General features: G+C 35.3%; 1 protein-coding gene and 1 long non-coding RNA gene across 6 annotated transcripts in view; one reads left to right on the top strand and one right to left on the bottom strand.

Annotated features, from left to right (window-relative positions):
• Positions 1–2,800: 2,800 nt before the first annotated feature.
• The window catches only part of LOC108361783 (uncharacterized), an 18,535-nt gene continuing 5,827 nt past the window's right edge, over positions 2,801–15,508 (bottom strand). Inside the window, exons 2-3 of the long non-coding RNA XR_001847364.1 lie at positions 3,711–3,717; positions 2,801–2,897 (exon numbers count right to left, since the gene is read on the bottom strand). This is a non-coding gene — a long non-coding RNA (uncharacterized LOC108361783). The remainder of the gene's footprint in view (positions 2,898–3,710; positions 3,718–15,508) is intronic.
• The window catches only part of slgA (proline dehydrogenase slgA), a 156,166-nt gene continuing 151,024 nt past the window's right edge, over positions 10,367–15,508 (top strand). For 2 of the 5 annotated variants that reach the window (XM_017614539.1, XM_017614535.1), the window contains exon 1: positions 10,391–10,525. The gene's annotated coding sequence lies outside the window, so the exon portion shown is untranslated. Of the gene's footprint in view, positions 10,526–15,508 lie in introns of all 5 variants that reach the window. The other 3 variants (XM_017614537.1, XM_017614536.1, XM_017614538.1) reach the window with 3 other exon arrangements.

Raw genomic sequence — 15,508 nt, 5'->3', positions numbered from 1 at the left:
CGTCTAGGAATCGAGATATATATATAACTATCATATAGGGGAAATTGTCACCTTTGGTGGTCTTTTTTTGACATAACTCGAGAACCACTAGTCCGATTTTCCTCAAAAATTTAATATTTTAGGCAAAAAATTTTTTTTTTCTTCATACATTTATTTTTACCGGCAAAACTGTTGATTATATAGAAAAACGTTATATGAACAGATTAAAGGAATTGTAATTTTTAATTTTTTTAAATTTGTTTGAGCAAAATCGGACTAGTGGTTCTCGAGTTATGTCAAAGGTGACAATATCCCCTATATGATAGTTATATATATATCTCGATTCCTAGACGTGACCCAGCGAAACGCCGGGATACGTATAACTTGTTTTTGACCGATATAACATTTCCCGTTGGTTTCATCCCATCCCGATTTTGACTGTCGCATAGTGTTATTAAAGGTTTTGTAAGGAACTTTTTTTTTAAATTAGACACTCCCACCCACAGGGATGGTTTTGGGAAGCAGGAGGAAAAGGGATAGAATTCAATCGCACTTCCTAAAAAGGTAGCCAAATTCCACAAAAAGGTCTGCATACACTGAGAGAAAAATATATTAAAATCAAATAGAAACGTACTTGATCTAACTATAACCGTCAACGAAAGTACTGTATATTGGTAAATATTCAATTCCATTACGCGCATATTAAAATGACCGCGTTAATCCTGAAAAAGCATCCGTGAAGTGAATAATCAATACAAAAACTAAAAAAATATATATATTTTATTTGCGTGCAGTGGAATTCGAACCCTGACCATCTCTGGATATCCACAAATTGTGGCAAGCATCTTTGCGCACTCAGCTACACCCAAACAAATACATTTGCGTTCAAATGTTGAATCCCTGCAAAAATCCATACATGCATGTAAAGAATACTCCCTAAAGACCAAGGAGTACTCCAAAATGAATCACAATTCACATAAAAAATATGGTCCAATTAACATTGCGATGTCCTAGAGCAAAAACCTACTCCAATATATTAACAATGGGATTGTTGTTATATTTTTTCATTTTTACACGCCTTTGTTCGCCACTTCACAGATGCTTTTTCGAAATTAATAAAAACCAAAAAAAAATATATATAAAATTACATGTAGGGATGAATCGATACAAGTAAATCCAAGTATATAGTTACTCGACACTTTTCTCAATTTACCAAGTATTTTTGTACTCGATACTTATAGGTATCGAAGACAAAGTACTTGTATCGGATGCGCAAAACTTACAGCGCGTTTACATTGGAAAATGCTGTCAAGACAATAAAGAAATACGTATTAGTTGTCAAAAACGCAATGTATGGAAATGTATGCATGTATTAGTGAAAAAGCGTGCATGTATTGCTATTGTCATGATAGTATTGTCCGGTGTAAACCCTAAGATATTATGCTTCAGTATCATATTTGAAAAGCAACCCATTAGAGTAGTGGGAAGATATGCGCACTACATTTCCGCAGCTATACATATAAGCAAGCCCGTCTATATATAATGGTTATTGGGTCATCTGTCCCTTGCGAGAGGCTTTTCTCAAAAACAGGTATAACTACATATATCAAACTCTCGAAACCGCTTTTTAGGAAAGCACTTGGAAAAGTTAATGTTTTTGCGAAATATAACAAAAAAGGAATTCTTTTCTTAAACTTATTTTATATGAAAAAACTCGATGTTTTTGCAAAACCGCCTATCGACCAGTTGCAAAACCACCTAAATCGCCGTGTTGGCAAAATTGAGATTTGGTAACCCTGAAATCTAGGCATCAAGATTTATGCATAAAAATTGTTAAATCGATATTAAAAAAACCGATTTGTAAAATAATAGCTAGGCAATGCCTTCGAAGAATAAACCGCTTTTCTGTCTCCTGTAAAATTTGAGTGCCGTAAGATAGGCGGTTTTGCAATTGCCAAAACATCGACGATATCTATTAATCTTGTCAAAATAAATTCTATTGTTTTTGAAATCAAATAATAGGCGCGTTTTTTTTACACGCATACGTATATGAGCTTAAAAATTGTATGGAGCTCTAAGCGACAAACTTTATGTGCGTTTATGCATAGTTGTCGATAAAATTAAAATTACTTGTTTTGAAAGGGAAATTGTCGATGATTGTTTTTTTTTTTACATATGAAGCGTAGATGTATATGCGTGTAAAAAAAAACACTGCTAATAATAATAATAGATTGGCGCTTACACGTATGTTAGTGTTTGGCCGTGCTTCTCCTCCGACTTGTGGCGTGCGCCTTGATATTGTCACACAAAGCGGAGGGACCTACAGTTTTACGCCTAGGGATGCAAACGATGCATCGATGTGTTTGAAACATCGATAATATCGGTTCAAAATTCGATGTTTGCCATCGATGTTTACAACTTCCTAAAATCGCTAAATTGACGATACATCGATGCCAGTTTCAGCGATGTTTTAACATCGAATTCCTATCCACATCCACATCCTAAAATTTTTTGACTGGCCATGAATTTTAATATTTATTCTTTTAAAAGGAACATTCAGAAATTTCGAGTTTACTCTTATCTTTCGATATTAAAAATGCATACTTAGTCATTAAAAAAGGACCGGGATCCCGTTGAAATTTCAACGAAATTGGGCCTTAGAACTTTAGGCTCAGCGAACTTACGACGGCATGCATTTCTATTATATTTATAGGGAAGGAATGGTAAATAAATAGAGGCAATAACTGAATTACAGAGAGTTGGAATTGAAAAGTATTAAATTTTCCTAACAAATTTCGAAACATCGGAAACCATTGATATATCGATGTTTTTCTGGCGATGTATTTTATCATCGATGTTCATTTTTCCGATGCATCGAAACATCGTTGTATAGATGTTACTCCCCAAAACTTGCATCCCTATTTACGCCGACTCCGAACGGCGATTGTATTTTTATGGAAGCTGTTTTTCATGGCAGAAATGCACTCAGAGGTTTGCCATTGCCTGCCGAGGGACGACCGCTGTTAAGAAAAAACCTTTTTTCTATATTTTTTTTTGCGATGTTGCTTTGACCAGGGTTTGCACCCAGGTGCTGCGTAGTGGAAGCGCGCACTGCGTACCACTACACCACAGCGGCCGACGAAATGAAATCAAATACTATACAAAAATAATTGTTTTCTTAAATTTTTGGATGAAAAACATTAATAGATAAATAATCTTGTAAAAATTCATATTTTTTGTGAAAAAAATAATACAGTAACTTTGAAAAATATGCAAAATTGTAGTTATATGAACAAGTACTCGATACTTTCCCGATACTGAGTAGGTATCGATACCTTGTTTGATACAAGTAAAAGTACTGATTTGAGTAACACTTTGATGGTATCGATTTATCCCTAATTATGTTGCCTCTGACGACATTCGAACCCGAACATGCTGGGAGCTAACAACTAACAACGAGCATCTCTACACGTTCAGCTACATCCAGACATGCAAATGTGCTTTCAAATGTTCAACTTCAACACATTTCGTTAAAAAACGAGCAGTGATCGGGTAACAATAAGCTGGTCCGCTAAAGCATTACAGAGGAACACTTTTGTAAGTACTCCAATATACAACATATAGACTACATGGTCCAAGGATTTTTGCAGGGTATATACACGATCCAGAAAATAAAGGTCGCGCCATTCGCGGACCGCTAACCCTCTCTTCGTCGATTTGACAGCATCCACCTAATCGCTGACGTCATAAAATACTTTTGTTTACATTCCCTGTTGCCAACTTCATGCTTTTCGCACCAAATTTAGTGGGTATTCAAAACGCGATAATTTTTGAGTTTGGTGCTTGGCGCATTTTTGGTGCTTTTGTTTTTAGTTTGAAGACACCAAATTAGAAAATCTTAAAAAAATGGAAGCAAAATTCATAGCAATCGTAAGTGTGGTAAGCAACTTTACAAAAATTTTAACAAAATCATGGTACAGTGACAATCATAAGCGACAACGAAATATGTGCAGCACCTTCAATCATGCCAGAAGAAATCGACCGTTGTGCAAGAACCATTGATTTTTATTAATTTGAATCGGCATCCTTACAATAAAATTATGTATGCATATAAAGTCTATAAAATACACCAATAAAAATTTGGTGCTTTTTCAAATTCAAAATTTGGCAACACTGCCTTTTGTTCGATGCTTCCTCTTTTTCTTGTCGAGTTCGTCTTGCTCTCTCATTCTGGTATTTATTGACGTCACGGCCAGTTGCTCTCAACTCGATTGGCGCAATCTTGTATTCTATCATTCTTGGGGTATATACATACATATGTATGCATGTGTGTATCATGATGTTTAGAAGGCAAAGTGGGTGCCGCTACTTTATCCTTGGCGCGTGACAGATACTACGTTCATGCGTAGGCATAAGGTACTGGCCCAATGCAGGCTTGCTTTGCTTTGAGAACTGTCAAAAGTTATTTGGGATATACTAAAACGTATGCCCAAATGGCAGCTTTTCTTCACTTGCTTTAAGCGCCTCAAAGTTTCAAATAAGCAAATGTTTTATTTGAAAGCGTTTTGTAGGCTTTTGACAAAAAGGTATGTCCCCGTTCTAAATAAATTCAAACTAAGTGCTGCTTTTATGAACAAAAATTTGCTTATGTAATTAAAAACATATATATGTATAATATAAGTAATTCAAAGTTCAATAAAAATGATTCTATGTTTCCATATCTATATTTAACATGTCGCTGGCTTAAAGTAAAAATTTGCTAAGTCAATTCCTACAAATTTTACAGGAACTTTGAATACAAGATTTTGCGTGTTTAAAGCAAAGCAAAACTCCATACGAAACCGTAGGTTGCGATCTTTATTAAAAGATTTCGGATTATTTTGGCCTTATCAGATATTCGGGGCCTCTTTTTGACTTAGACAATTTGTCTCCCATTGAAAACTACATACGAATCAGTAGGATTCGATCTTTATTAAAAGATTTCGCATTATTTTGGCCTTATCGGATATTCGGGGCCTCTTTTTGATTTAGAAAATTTGTCTCTCATTGAATATAAACGAGAAAAAATGAAACAAGTACCTTAATCCTTAATTTCTCTTGCTTACTAAATCAAAATATGAGGTTTCATAAAATGTACACATAGCAACTTTTCACACAAAGCTAGCGATGTTTATGATAACAAACTACTGGTCAGTCGTCTCTTGAAAAATCGATTTTTTTTGGGTTTGTTGTTTTTAATAAATGTAATATATGTAGTTATATATGTATGCATAATTATTATCATTCCTTTGAAATGCAAAAATTAATTTGCATTAATCTAAAAATAAATCGGAAGATATTATTTTGTATTTCTTTTTTTATTAATTTTCTGGAATTTTGTGGGAAAATTATTCTTAGTGTAAGGGAGCAGACCTTGACTTTTCACCTACACAGCTGGTTGCTGTGACAGCGTTCCAAGCCGCCATTTGGCCAAACGAGTTTTTGAACTAAATCAAAGCAAATTAAAGCAAGCAAGGCGTGCAAAGCAAGCCTACATTGGTAGGGCTGCCAGACGTCCCGGTTTTCCCGGACATGTCCCGGTTTTAGACTATTTGTCCCGGTGTCCCGGTCCAACCTTAAAATGTCCCGGGTTTCGTTTTAGTGTCCCGGTTTTTGATTTGATTGCATAAATTTTAATAAAAGTTGAAAAAACACTACAATAAGGGAAAAAACACGTTGTAATATTCAGAAAAATGTTATGAATTCACCGAGGGAAATAACGCATAGTAAACAGGAATATTTTCTATTTGATTATTGTTTAAAAATGTTCGTATTTAAAAATAATACTTTCATAACACGCACGCGTGGTGTTGATTCAAACTCAACATTTAAATGCACATTTACATGTCTGGCTGTAGCTGAGGGCGGGAAGATGCTTGCCACAATTTGCTAATTTCCAGAGGGTCAAGGTTCAATTCCCATTACAACCAGCATGGAATTTAAATATTTTTTTAACTTAATTATGAAAAAGCAATCGGTAATTGCAAATCGCTTCAATTTAATATGGGCGTATTTGAATTAAATATTTCTATACTAAATACTAAAATTTGTATACTTAAATGTATTACGAGTTGAGTTGGTGCTCTTTCGTATGCGTATTTTTTTAATTTAGCACGCTTTTTTAATTCTAAACTTCTTTCTCTCAGTGCACCGGTTTAATTTGTGAAATAGTTACATTTCGAGATAGTTGAACTTTGCACAAGCAATAGTTGATGATTAGTATATGTACCTAAATACGTTCAAAATGACGTGCACAGAGTTTTACAATTATATTAAGGAAAAGACAGAAGTTTTGAAACAAGTTCACAGCAACGAAAAATATTACTGATATTTTAATGTTATCTTGTACTTAAATTTTTTTCTTTCATGAAACCTAGACTTATAAGTACGTACAGTGCCGTACAAAATTATTGGCTCGGAGGCTCTTTCATCAGATCACAATTTCTAATCAGATCTTTTAGAACAATTTTGAAAATGTAGATTTTGAGCCAATTAATAAAGTGCAAGTCTGAAGTTGCCAGCAAATTTCGTTGATTTTTAGCCTTTGTTTATTTTTTTGCTGACAGTGTCTTCCATATAAAAAGAATTATCGAACATAGTTTGTATGGAAGAAACTCTCAGTAAAAACAATACCAAAAATCAACTAAAATTTAATGGGCTGGAAAACTTCCTTTAAAAAATTTGTATAAAAAGTTTGATTAGAACGTTGCAAATTTGTACGCAAATTTATTGAATTTTCCCGAGTTTAGCACAAAGTTTAAGAGGCCCTCCCTAAAGTGTCCCGGTTTGGCAACAAGATATCTGGCAGCCCTATACATTGGGCCAGCGCCTTAATTCCCGAATTCATGTCATGAATTTGGGTTAAAATTGGCTGCATAAACACCATTTCATGAATTCAGTTATACACTAAAGTTAACCATGAATTCGGCATCATTTCATGAAATCGTGAAGTGCAAGTCCGGCAACGCCACGTTTCACAAACAGCTGTTTACTAGGGTTATGATGTTTTTAGATTAATAACCATGAGTGGCATAACCAGGATTTTAAACACTGGAAAAGTTATGTGAAATTGTTCAAATATAAAATAAATTCAAATAGAATAAACTGAAAATATATTAAAACCAATTTAAATAAAATATGGTTTATTGCCTGGTACCAACGGCTTTTGCAAATTCAAAAGGCGGCCAAAAACTTACAACCCTACTGTTTAGTTTCTCGCCAGTGCGTTGCCACTTTTTCAAAGCACTTTATTTTATGAATACCCTGCAAAAATCGCGACTACTCCATGCATGCGTGAAAAGAGTACTCCCTAAGGACCAAGGAATACTCCAAAATTAACCACAATTCATATAAAAAATATGGTCCAATTAACATTGTGATGTCCTAGGGCAGGACCATATACTCCATCCCTGCATTACATCAGAGTAACACAAAACTACTCCAACATATTAACAATGGCATTGTTGTTATATTTTTTCCTTTGTACACGCTTTTGTTCTTCACTTCTCAAATGCTTTTTCGAAATTAATAAAAACCAAGACAAAAATTAAAAATTACATGTTGCCTCTGACGGCATTCGAACCCGAACATGCTGGGAGCTAAGAACTAACAGCGGGCATCTCTACACGTTCAGCTACAGCCAGACATGCAAATGTGCTTTCAAATGCTCAACTTCAATCACCTTTCGTTAAAACACGAGCAGTTATCGGGTAACAAACAATAAGCTGGCGCAGAGACACGAGTTGGTCCGCTACAGCATGACAGAGGAAACTTTTGTAAGTACTCCAGTTTACCACAAATAGACTACATGGTCCAACGATTTTTGCAGGGTACACGAACTATGCATAAATGGGACCATTTTTGAATGCATGAAATGAAGAATTCATGAATTCTGTCGCATAAACGTAGTAAGAATCAGCTTAGACTGGGTTTACACAGCGAACATTTTTTTGGTTATTTACACAATTGTTATTTTCAGCTGTAAACTGCCAACTTGAATTTCTCAGACGAACGAGAGTACAAAGCGTGTTGCCCAAGCACGATCGACTCGGTACCCTTACCCCAGTGTTGCCACAAAAAATGACCAAATTTCTCAAAAACAAATGAAAAATCGTCAAAACTACTCAAAGTTTTCTTATTACAGATATGAGTATTGTTTACTACATNTACCAAATTTCTCAAAAACAAATGAAAAATCGTTAAAACTACTCAAAGTTTTCTTATTACAGATATGAGTATTGTTTACTACATACTATTTACAGGTACTTAGTACAAAAATTAACTACGTTCTCCAATTCAATTGGTACATTTGTTCTTGTGGCTCAAACAAGGTATCACCGTTATTTTTTATGCCTTGCTTTGTATATAATATTGCTGCAACTATACCAGTGCTCAATCTCAAGTCAGTCCTACACATTTTTAAACTACTAAATATACGTTCTACTGAGGCATTAGAAAAGGGCTATGTTAGCATTGCAGATATATATTTTTTTTCAATTGGGAAACTTGTATGAACCTGAAGAATCTTTTGATTCAAAAACTTTTTTCCTATACTTTTCTGAATCTAATGAAGAATCAATATGAATATTCTTATGATCGAACCTTGCGTGTTCTCTCCATTCGTTAACGAGATTTTGCAAGTTCAAAATAAGTTGAAAATATAACGATAGAATGAAAATAAAAATTGTCGATAACATTTTGAATATTTAGCAGCAAATGCAAATGTGCTTAAGAGCGAAAAACACCACGCAAGCCGTTTGAAGGAAATGTGAAACAAAATCAAAATTTTTTAATTTTCCGGCCGCCATGTTGACGTTTCGTAAAATCGCCTCATTCGCAACGGAATTTTCACTACGGAAAGCTTTTTGCTCAAAAATTTGCAGAGCGATTTAACAACTCTGTTGCATTTGTTATCTGCAAATATATCGAGAGAAAATTCCTCAAAATTAAAATCCCCAAAAAATACTAAAGCGCACCCGAAATTGCTCACGTTTTGAGGAATTACTCAAAAAGTGGTCACACTGACATACTTACATACATATGTACATAAGAATTTGTTATGTTTACATATTAGATTTTTCTTACAGGGTATGTGTTTATTGTACATATGCATTTATGTATGCACATATAGGTACATACACAACTATATATGGATATGTATATCCATGTGAAAATTTTCACCATCAAATCCCGCCACTGAGTCTCATTTCTCACCATCTCGCGGCCGTCCGTCTCCTCCCGAACATCGCAAGCAAGCAGCTTGTGGCATGGAAGCAAGAACCGGTACTAACCAGCGTTACCGCTTTGGATTTGTACCAAAACTGGTAATTTTTTCTTTTTAGAATGAATTTGGTAGTTTGGCAATTTTTTTCAGTTTGGTAATTTTTTTCACTGTACGCCTTTTCTTTTAAGTTTTTGAAACTAATTTATTACCTATAAAAATTTGCTTATGTGAATATGTAAGTGTCTGCCAAAAATCGAAAGGCCCTCTCACGTAACAATTTGCCTTGACAACACAGAACTTTTAGTATGAGTGTGTAATATAGCAATTTAAAGAAACCCCCATTTTTCCTAATATGGCGGCTCGATCACAACCCCTACAGTCCCACAAATCTGGTTTTTGGGGGATTTTTACCTGCTGAAACCAATGGTGAAAACAAATTTCTTACAAGACTAATTGCAATTTTGCAATAAAATACGAATGTGGTCAACTCATAAAACTGTAAAATTAAATTATATCTATCGTTTAAAGACACATTTGTTGGTTTCATGATTTAATTAATGTTTTTGTTTTAGGTTATGTTAAATATTTTATTTAAAATGCTGTACGTTAAAACCTTTTAAATGTTTGTAAATCTCTGAGCGCTTTTATTGTATTATGTTTTAAAATATTTGTGAATTGTTATAGTCCCAACACATTGAAAACGACGACCACAGCTGTAAATTGTTCGTCTTCAATATCTAAATGCTCTGTCGATGGTAATATGATTTTTTTTTAACGCGACAGCGACATCATGAATTTGTATGAGTTTTTCATAAAAGAAGAGGAAGAACTGTATCTGTAAGCTGGTCAGAACCACAGTCGTGGTATAGCTCTGTCGTCGCCAAAATAATTTGCTACACAAGAAATCGTGAAATATTTTTCTGAGGTCCACAGCTCATCGTTTTCAATGTGATTAGAATATTATGTCATACAAATTTGGTAATTTTTTTTCTGAGTTTGGTAGTTTTTTTTCGAGTTTTAGCAAAAAAAATAAAAATCTTGGTGGCAACACTGGTGCTCACTGAGTGAAATTCGCGGTGATATCGTCGTCTCTACCATCGTATCCACCGTTTGGCAATTTGGTTCAATTCACTCGTCTGATTTTGGTCTCGCTCAGTCAGTCAGTCGTGCGCCGTTCACCTCGGGACTTGTGATTTGCTAGTCGGTAGATCAAAACTGAAATAAAAGTATTCGCTGTCTTTCATATATTCCTACCTACCCTGAGAGCACACCGCATACATAGAAGTGCATATCCGCATACAGATTTTTTCAATCGCAAATTTTTTTAGCAAACACAAATTTCAAGTTTTTCTGTGGAAAACAGCTTTTTATTAATTAACCGAAACAAATTTTCTTCGCATATTTTCGACCCCGCAACATCTCAGTGTTTAATTAGTGATGAGTGCAAAACAAATTGATTCTGTTTTTTTTTTTACACAATTAGCGAAAAAATTTGTCGGGTAAAAAAACGGAAAAAGTGCCGATTTAACAAAACTTTTTTATTCGGTATATATTTCTTAAACTGCCTATGCACTTTAAACATAAAATATTTAATAAAGGAAAACATGAAAAATGTTTAAGCAAAGCTGGTTTTGGTGATTTCTATATATAGCAGAACAAAATGAGAGAGCGAAATTAAAGGACATGCAAAAAAGTTATATAACTTAGAGCAAGTGGCATAGGTAGCAGGCCTATTATATTATATGTATGTATGTATTTACATATCCATGGTCCTCTGGAATAACGACACAACTCAAAAAAATAAACAGTTACTGCTGAACGGTGACACATGTCGCCAAATCTTGTCTAATCCTTACTTAATCGGCATGAGTGCAGTATTATGGCATGTGGCACTGTTCAGTAGTTTTTAGTTTTAATTTGTGTCGTTGTTGCTGACGTCCATCGGCATGTTCATACACATGTGTTTACATAGCTGGTCATAAGACATTCATATTTACATGCATACACACATATACACATGTACATATCTACATGTTTGTATATCTGTATGTATTGTTACTTGGTTTACGTTGAGCCGAATCAAGTCAGAAATATGCTATCCATTGATTGCATTTGTATACACCTAGTATCAGTGGCGTAGCCGTAGTTATATATGTAGTTTAATAACACAATGCCATTTTATCCTCCTGACTTGTCATTTTTATACCTGGGCACACTTCTGCACAAGGGTATTATAACTTCGTTCTCATAACGAATCGAGATAGATATAGACCAGAGGTTACCAAACTTTTTTCCCCGTAGACCCCTTTCAAAACCTTACTGGTTTCGGTGGACCCCAGCTGCTACATTTCTAACATATTCCCAAAGCTCATCAAAAATTTGAAGACTAGATCTAACGATGTAAATTTGCATCGCGGGTGAGTTCCAAAACTAAATTCGAAGGGGCAAAAATTAAAATTAAATATTTTCTCATGTTCTCTTTATTAAAACAATGCAATTACACACTTGCAAGTTTAAAAAAACAGAGCTCGTAAAGCGATCAAAGTGCTCTCTCGCTCTGAGGAGTTATATTTTTTAAGCGAACTTCGAGCGCTAGCGTTATTTACATTCTCTTTAGCAAAACCTCCCTCCTCACATGTTTGGCTCACTCATGAATTTGCATGTGGCGTATTGGTAAAATAGTTTATTTGTGTTGATGGCATCATTTTTATTTTTATCACTCCGAGTTTTAAAGTGATGAGAATGCCTGGTTTGAGTCAGTTCTGGCCAAATGGTTAGATGTCTCATTATCAACTCCCGAGTGACCAGAGTAAAGCAAGCAACATAAGTTGAGACTTGCATTGCTGAACTAGTTAGGAAGTATATAGATAGAGGGCTGGCCAATGCCTTAAGTGCAGCCTGGCTGTCACTTCAGGTATGCAAACTCCTTTCTCTCTACCTATTTTCTACCACGTAGGTCATGGCTTTGAGGATTGCAAATACCTCAGCCTGGAAGCCTGGGGTACATTCCCCAAGATACAAGTGAAGCTTATCTCCATTAACTTCGAAAAAGACCTCACGTCCCGACCAAGAGTCAGTTGAGGAGCCATCAGTGAAGACTCGACAATGTATGAGTCCGGGCAAAGTGCTGGAATTAAACCGGCATTCAGCTTCAGGGAACTCAACATTATAGAACCTCTTCAACAAAGGTAATGGTGGCGTAATATCCTATAGCATTGAAAATACACAAGTGCTCAAATCTCTGCCGCCAGCATTTTTCGCCTCGCCCCACTCAGTGTTATAAGAATATCCGTTTCTTTCTAGTCTGAATGTTACCTTTAAGGTTTCTCTACGCATGAAGACATAAAGCGACGGTAAGTGCAGCAGTGCGTCAAGAGCACTACACACCACTCAAAAAAATTAAAGTTAAATAAAGAACATATCAAGCAACCATTTTGATTCTTTACTATCGATAAATGGTATAAGTTAAGAATCCGAACATTGCAAAAAATAAAAAATAGGTATGAGTGTTGATAGAGGTTTTTGAGACAAATACAACAGTATACTTTTTTTGAGGCAGAAACAACAACAACTAAGGCAGTTATAAAAGGTCAAAAGTAAAATGGAGCGTTTTTCTAAATCCAGATATCTTGAAAAGCATCTCACGGATTCTAAAAATTTTGATGTCATTAAATAGGAAATGTGAGTCGCTTTAATTACATATGTAAACGTTATATATAACTTCTTATGTTTTAGCAAAAATCCAATTTATGTAAAAAAAAATAAAAAAAATTTTAAACAAACACATTTTTCTTTAATAAGTACCGCATTAATTACAGTTAAAAGTCTTATTAATAAATAGTCCACAAATCAAGCTTTCGTTTGATATACAAAATGTTGTGTTTAATCCTCGCAAATCGGAGTATTTCAAAAAATAACTCTGGTCGGACCAATGCCAGCTACGCTATCCACAGTATTTTTGCGCAAAACCTTTTTCTTAGTAAGGGTTATAATCCCTAAGCTCGGCCGCTGGCCGCCAACACAGAAGGTGTTCTGTGCAAAAGTTGTTGCGCCCCTCTTCTTCGGCAACACAGAAAGGAGAATTCTGTTTAGTAAGGGTTATAATCCCTAAGCGCGCCCGAAGTCCGCCAACTCAGAAGGTGTTCTGTGCAAAAAGGTTTTGCCCCCCTCTTCTCCAGCAACACAGAAAGGAGAATTCTGCTTAGTAAGGGTTATAATCCGTAAAGCTGATGCCACATGAAACTTTTGCTTCGCTTTACGTGACAGATTGGCTTTGACAGATAAGATGAATTGTATGAAAATGCACAAAGCATGCCACATAAATCGTTGAAGCTGCAGCGCGAAGCGAAAAGATGGCCACCTCCCATCTTTTTGCGCGCTTTGACAATCAGCCGGTTTAATATTTATGGGTCGATTACGGATAGCAGCACAACAACGGTTCGGTTGCCAGCTGACAACACAACTGGAAAAAAATTTGTATTACGAATGCCAACTATCGTCAGTTGCTGTACAGTTATCGATAATCGAAATTTGACAGTTCGATAACCAGCAAGCGGCTGTAAACAAGCTGTGCGAGTAAAATTAAATTATTAAAATTAAGAAATTTAAAGATAACACAGCAATAAAGTTAAATTAATCACAATAATTTGATTAAGAGGAAGGGAAGTGCATGAACGCGGCCTCAATCAGGCGACTTTTAAAGGATAATTCCAATCCCCTATAGCTACCGTGGGCACTGTAAGAAAAAGTTAATGCTTTCAAGGTTTTTCTTTTATTATCGTTTTGTGTTCATTTTAAAAGCATATTGAGGACTTCCAAAAGAAGCTGTAGTATAATTGGTTAATAAACGGATGAACCACTTCGTTCCACTTCAATACCTACGCTCATAAAAGCTTGCGCACCTCTTCGATTTTTCGCAGAAGGAAGTGCCACAGCAATGACTTCAATTTGGAAAACTTGGTATGTCGGTAGTTTTAAAAGAGGTGCTTCAGTTGGTAAAGGAAAAAATTTGCAATCAGTGTTCGCTTTTTTTTCGCCAAAAGGGTGTACTCCACGGGAACTAAAATTTCAAGTTATTGTTTTGTTATTTTCACCATGTTCTGTAAAAGCAAACTGCATTGCAAAATGTTAATATCATTCAAATTATTAAAAAGTAAAATATATGACACCCTCCAAAACATTCCCAGCAACCACAAAAACGAAGTCGCCTGTATACACACTTTGTAGCAACTGCAGTTGTCAGTTGAAAGTTGCCAGTTGCCATCTGTAATATCGTTTTGGCAACTAGCAACGCAACTGAAGTTCGATTGCTATCGATAATCGACCCATTATTTTGTTTTGTCCAAATTCGATTTTTCATGCAGAAACATAAAACTTAATTACATTGCTGATAATTTTAATGCAAAATATATAAAATCCACAGCAACTTTGCCGAGTAAAAAAGCGGTACAAAATTGTTTTCTTGGCGTTCATTGTGGCATACCTTTTGCGTCTGGCGCTTTGCTGGCAAAGTTATAAATGTCACGCAAAGCTACAAAGTTTTATCTGGCATCAGCTTTAGCGCGGCCGAAGGCCGCCTATCCAGAAAAAGGTTTTGCGCAAAATACTGTGGATAGCGTAGCTGGCATTGGTCTGACCAGGGTTATTTTTTGAAATACTCCGATTTGCGAGGATTAAACACAACCTGTTGTATATCAAACGAAAGCTTGAGTTGTGCTATTTATATATATGTAATTAAATCCACTTACATTTCCTATTTAATGACATCAAAATTTTTAGAATCCGTGCGATGGTTTTCGAGATATATGGATTTGAAAAAAGCGCTACATTTGACCTTTGACCTTTCGTAACTACCTTAGTTGTTGTTTCTGCCTCAAAAACCGTTATATTTGTCTCAAAAACCCCCATCGAACTAAATTTTTTTACAACGCTTTTATCAACTTGCAATGTTGTGTGTCCAGAAACTTTCAATGTTGTGGATCCAGAAACTTTCAATGTTGTGTGTCCGACACCATAAAACCTTTGCTTTGAAAAGTTCCGCATAGTGCATAGGGCGACATCTGTAGCGAATAGGGCGAGGTAGATGACATCTAGATGTCGCCCTATGTACTACGTTTGCTACAGCGGAAATAGACGACATGCCATTTCTTTAAATAAAATTAATTGGTGCTCGTTTGTATGTACATACATATGTAAATGCATGTGTGTGCACCTTTCTATTAATATCGTTGAATTATTTTAATATCTATTGCAAAATTTTATTCAGAC

This window comes from Rhagoletis zephyria, unplaced genomic scaffold, assembly GCF_001687245.7.
Source record: "Rhagoletis zephyria isolate East Lansing unplaced genomic scaffold, Rhagoletis_zephyria_1.1 Rzeph_scaffold_00848, whole genome shotgun sequence".
NCBI classification, from domain to species: Eukaryota; Metazoa; Arthropoda; class Insecta; order Diptera; family Tephritidae; genus Rhagoletis; species Rhagoletis zephyria.
The sequence above is the reverse complement of the archived record's forward strand: the minus strand, read 5'-3'. Positions and strand labels throughout refer to the sequence as shown.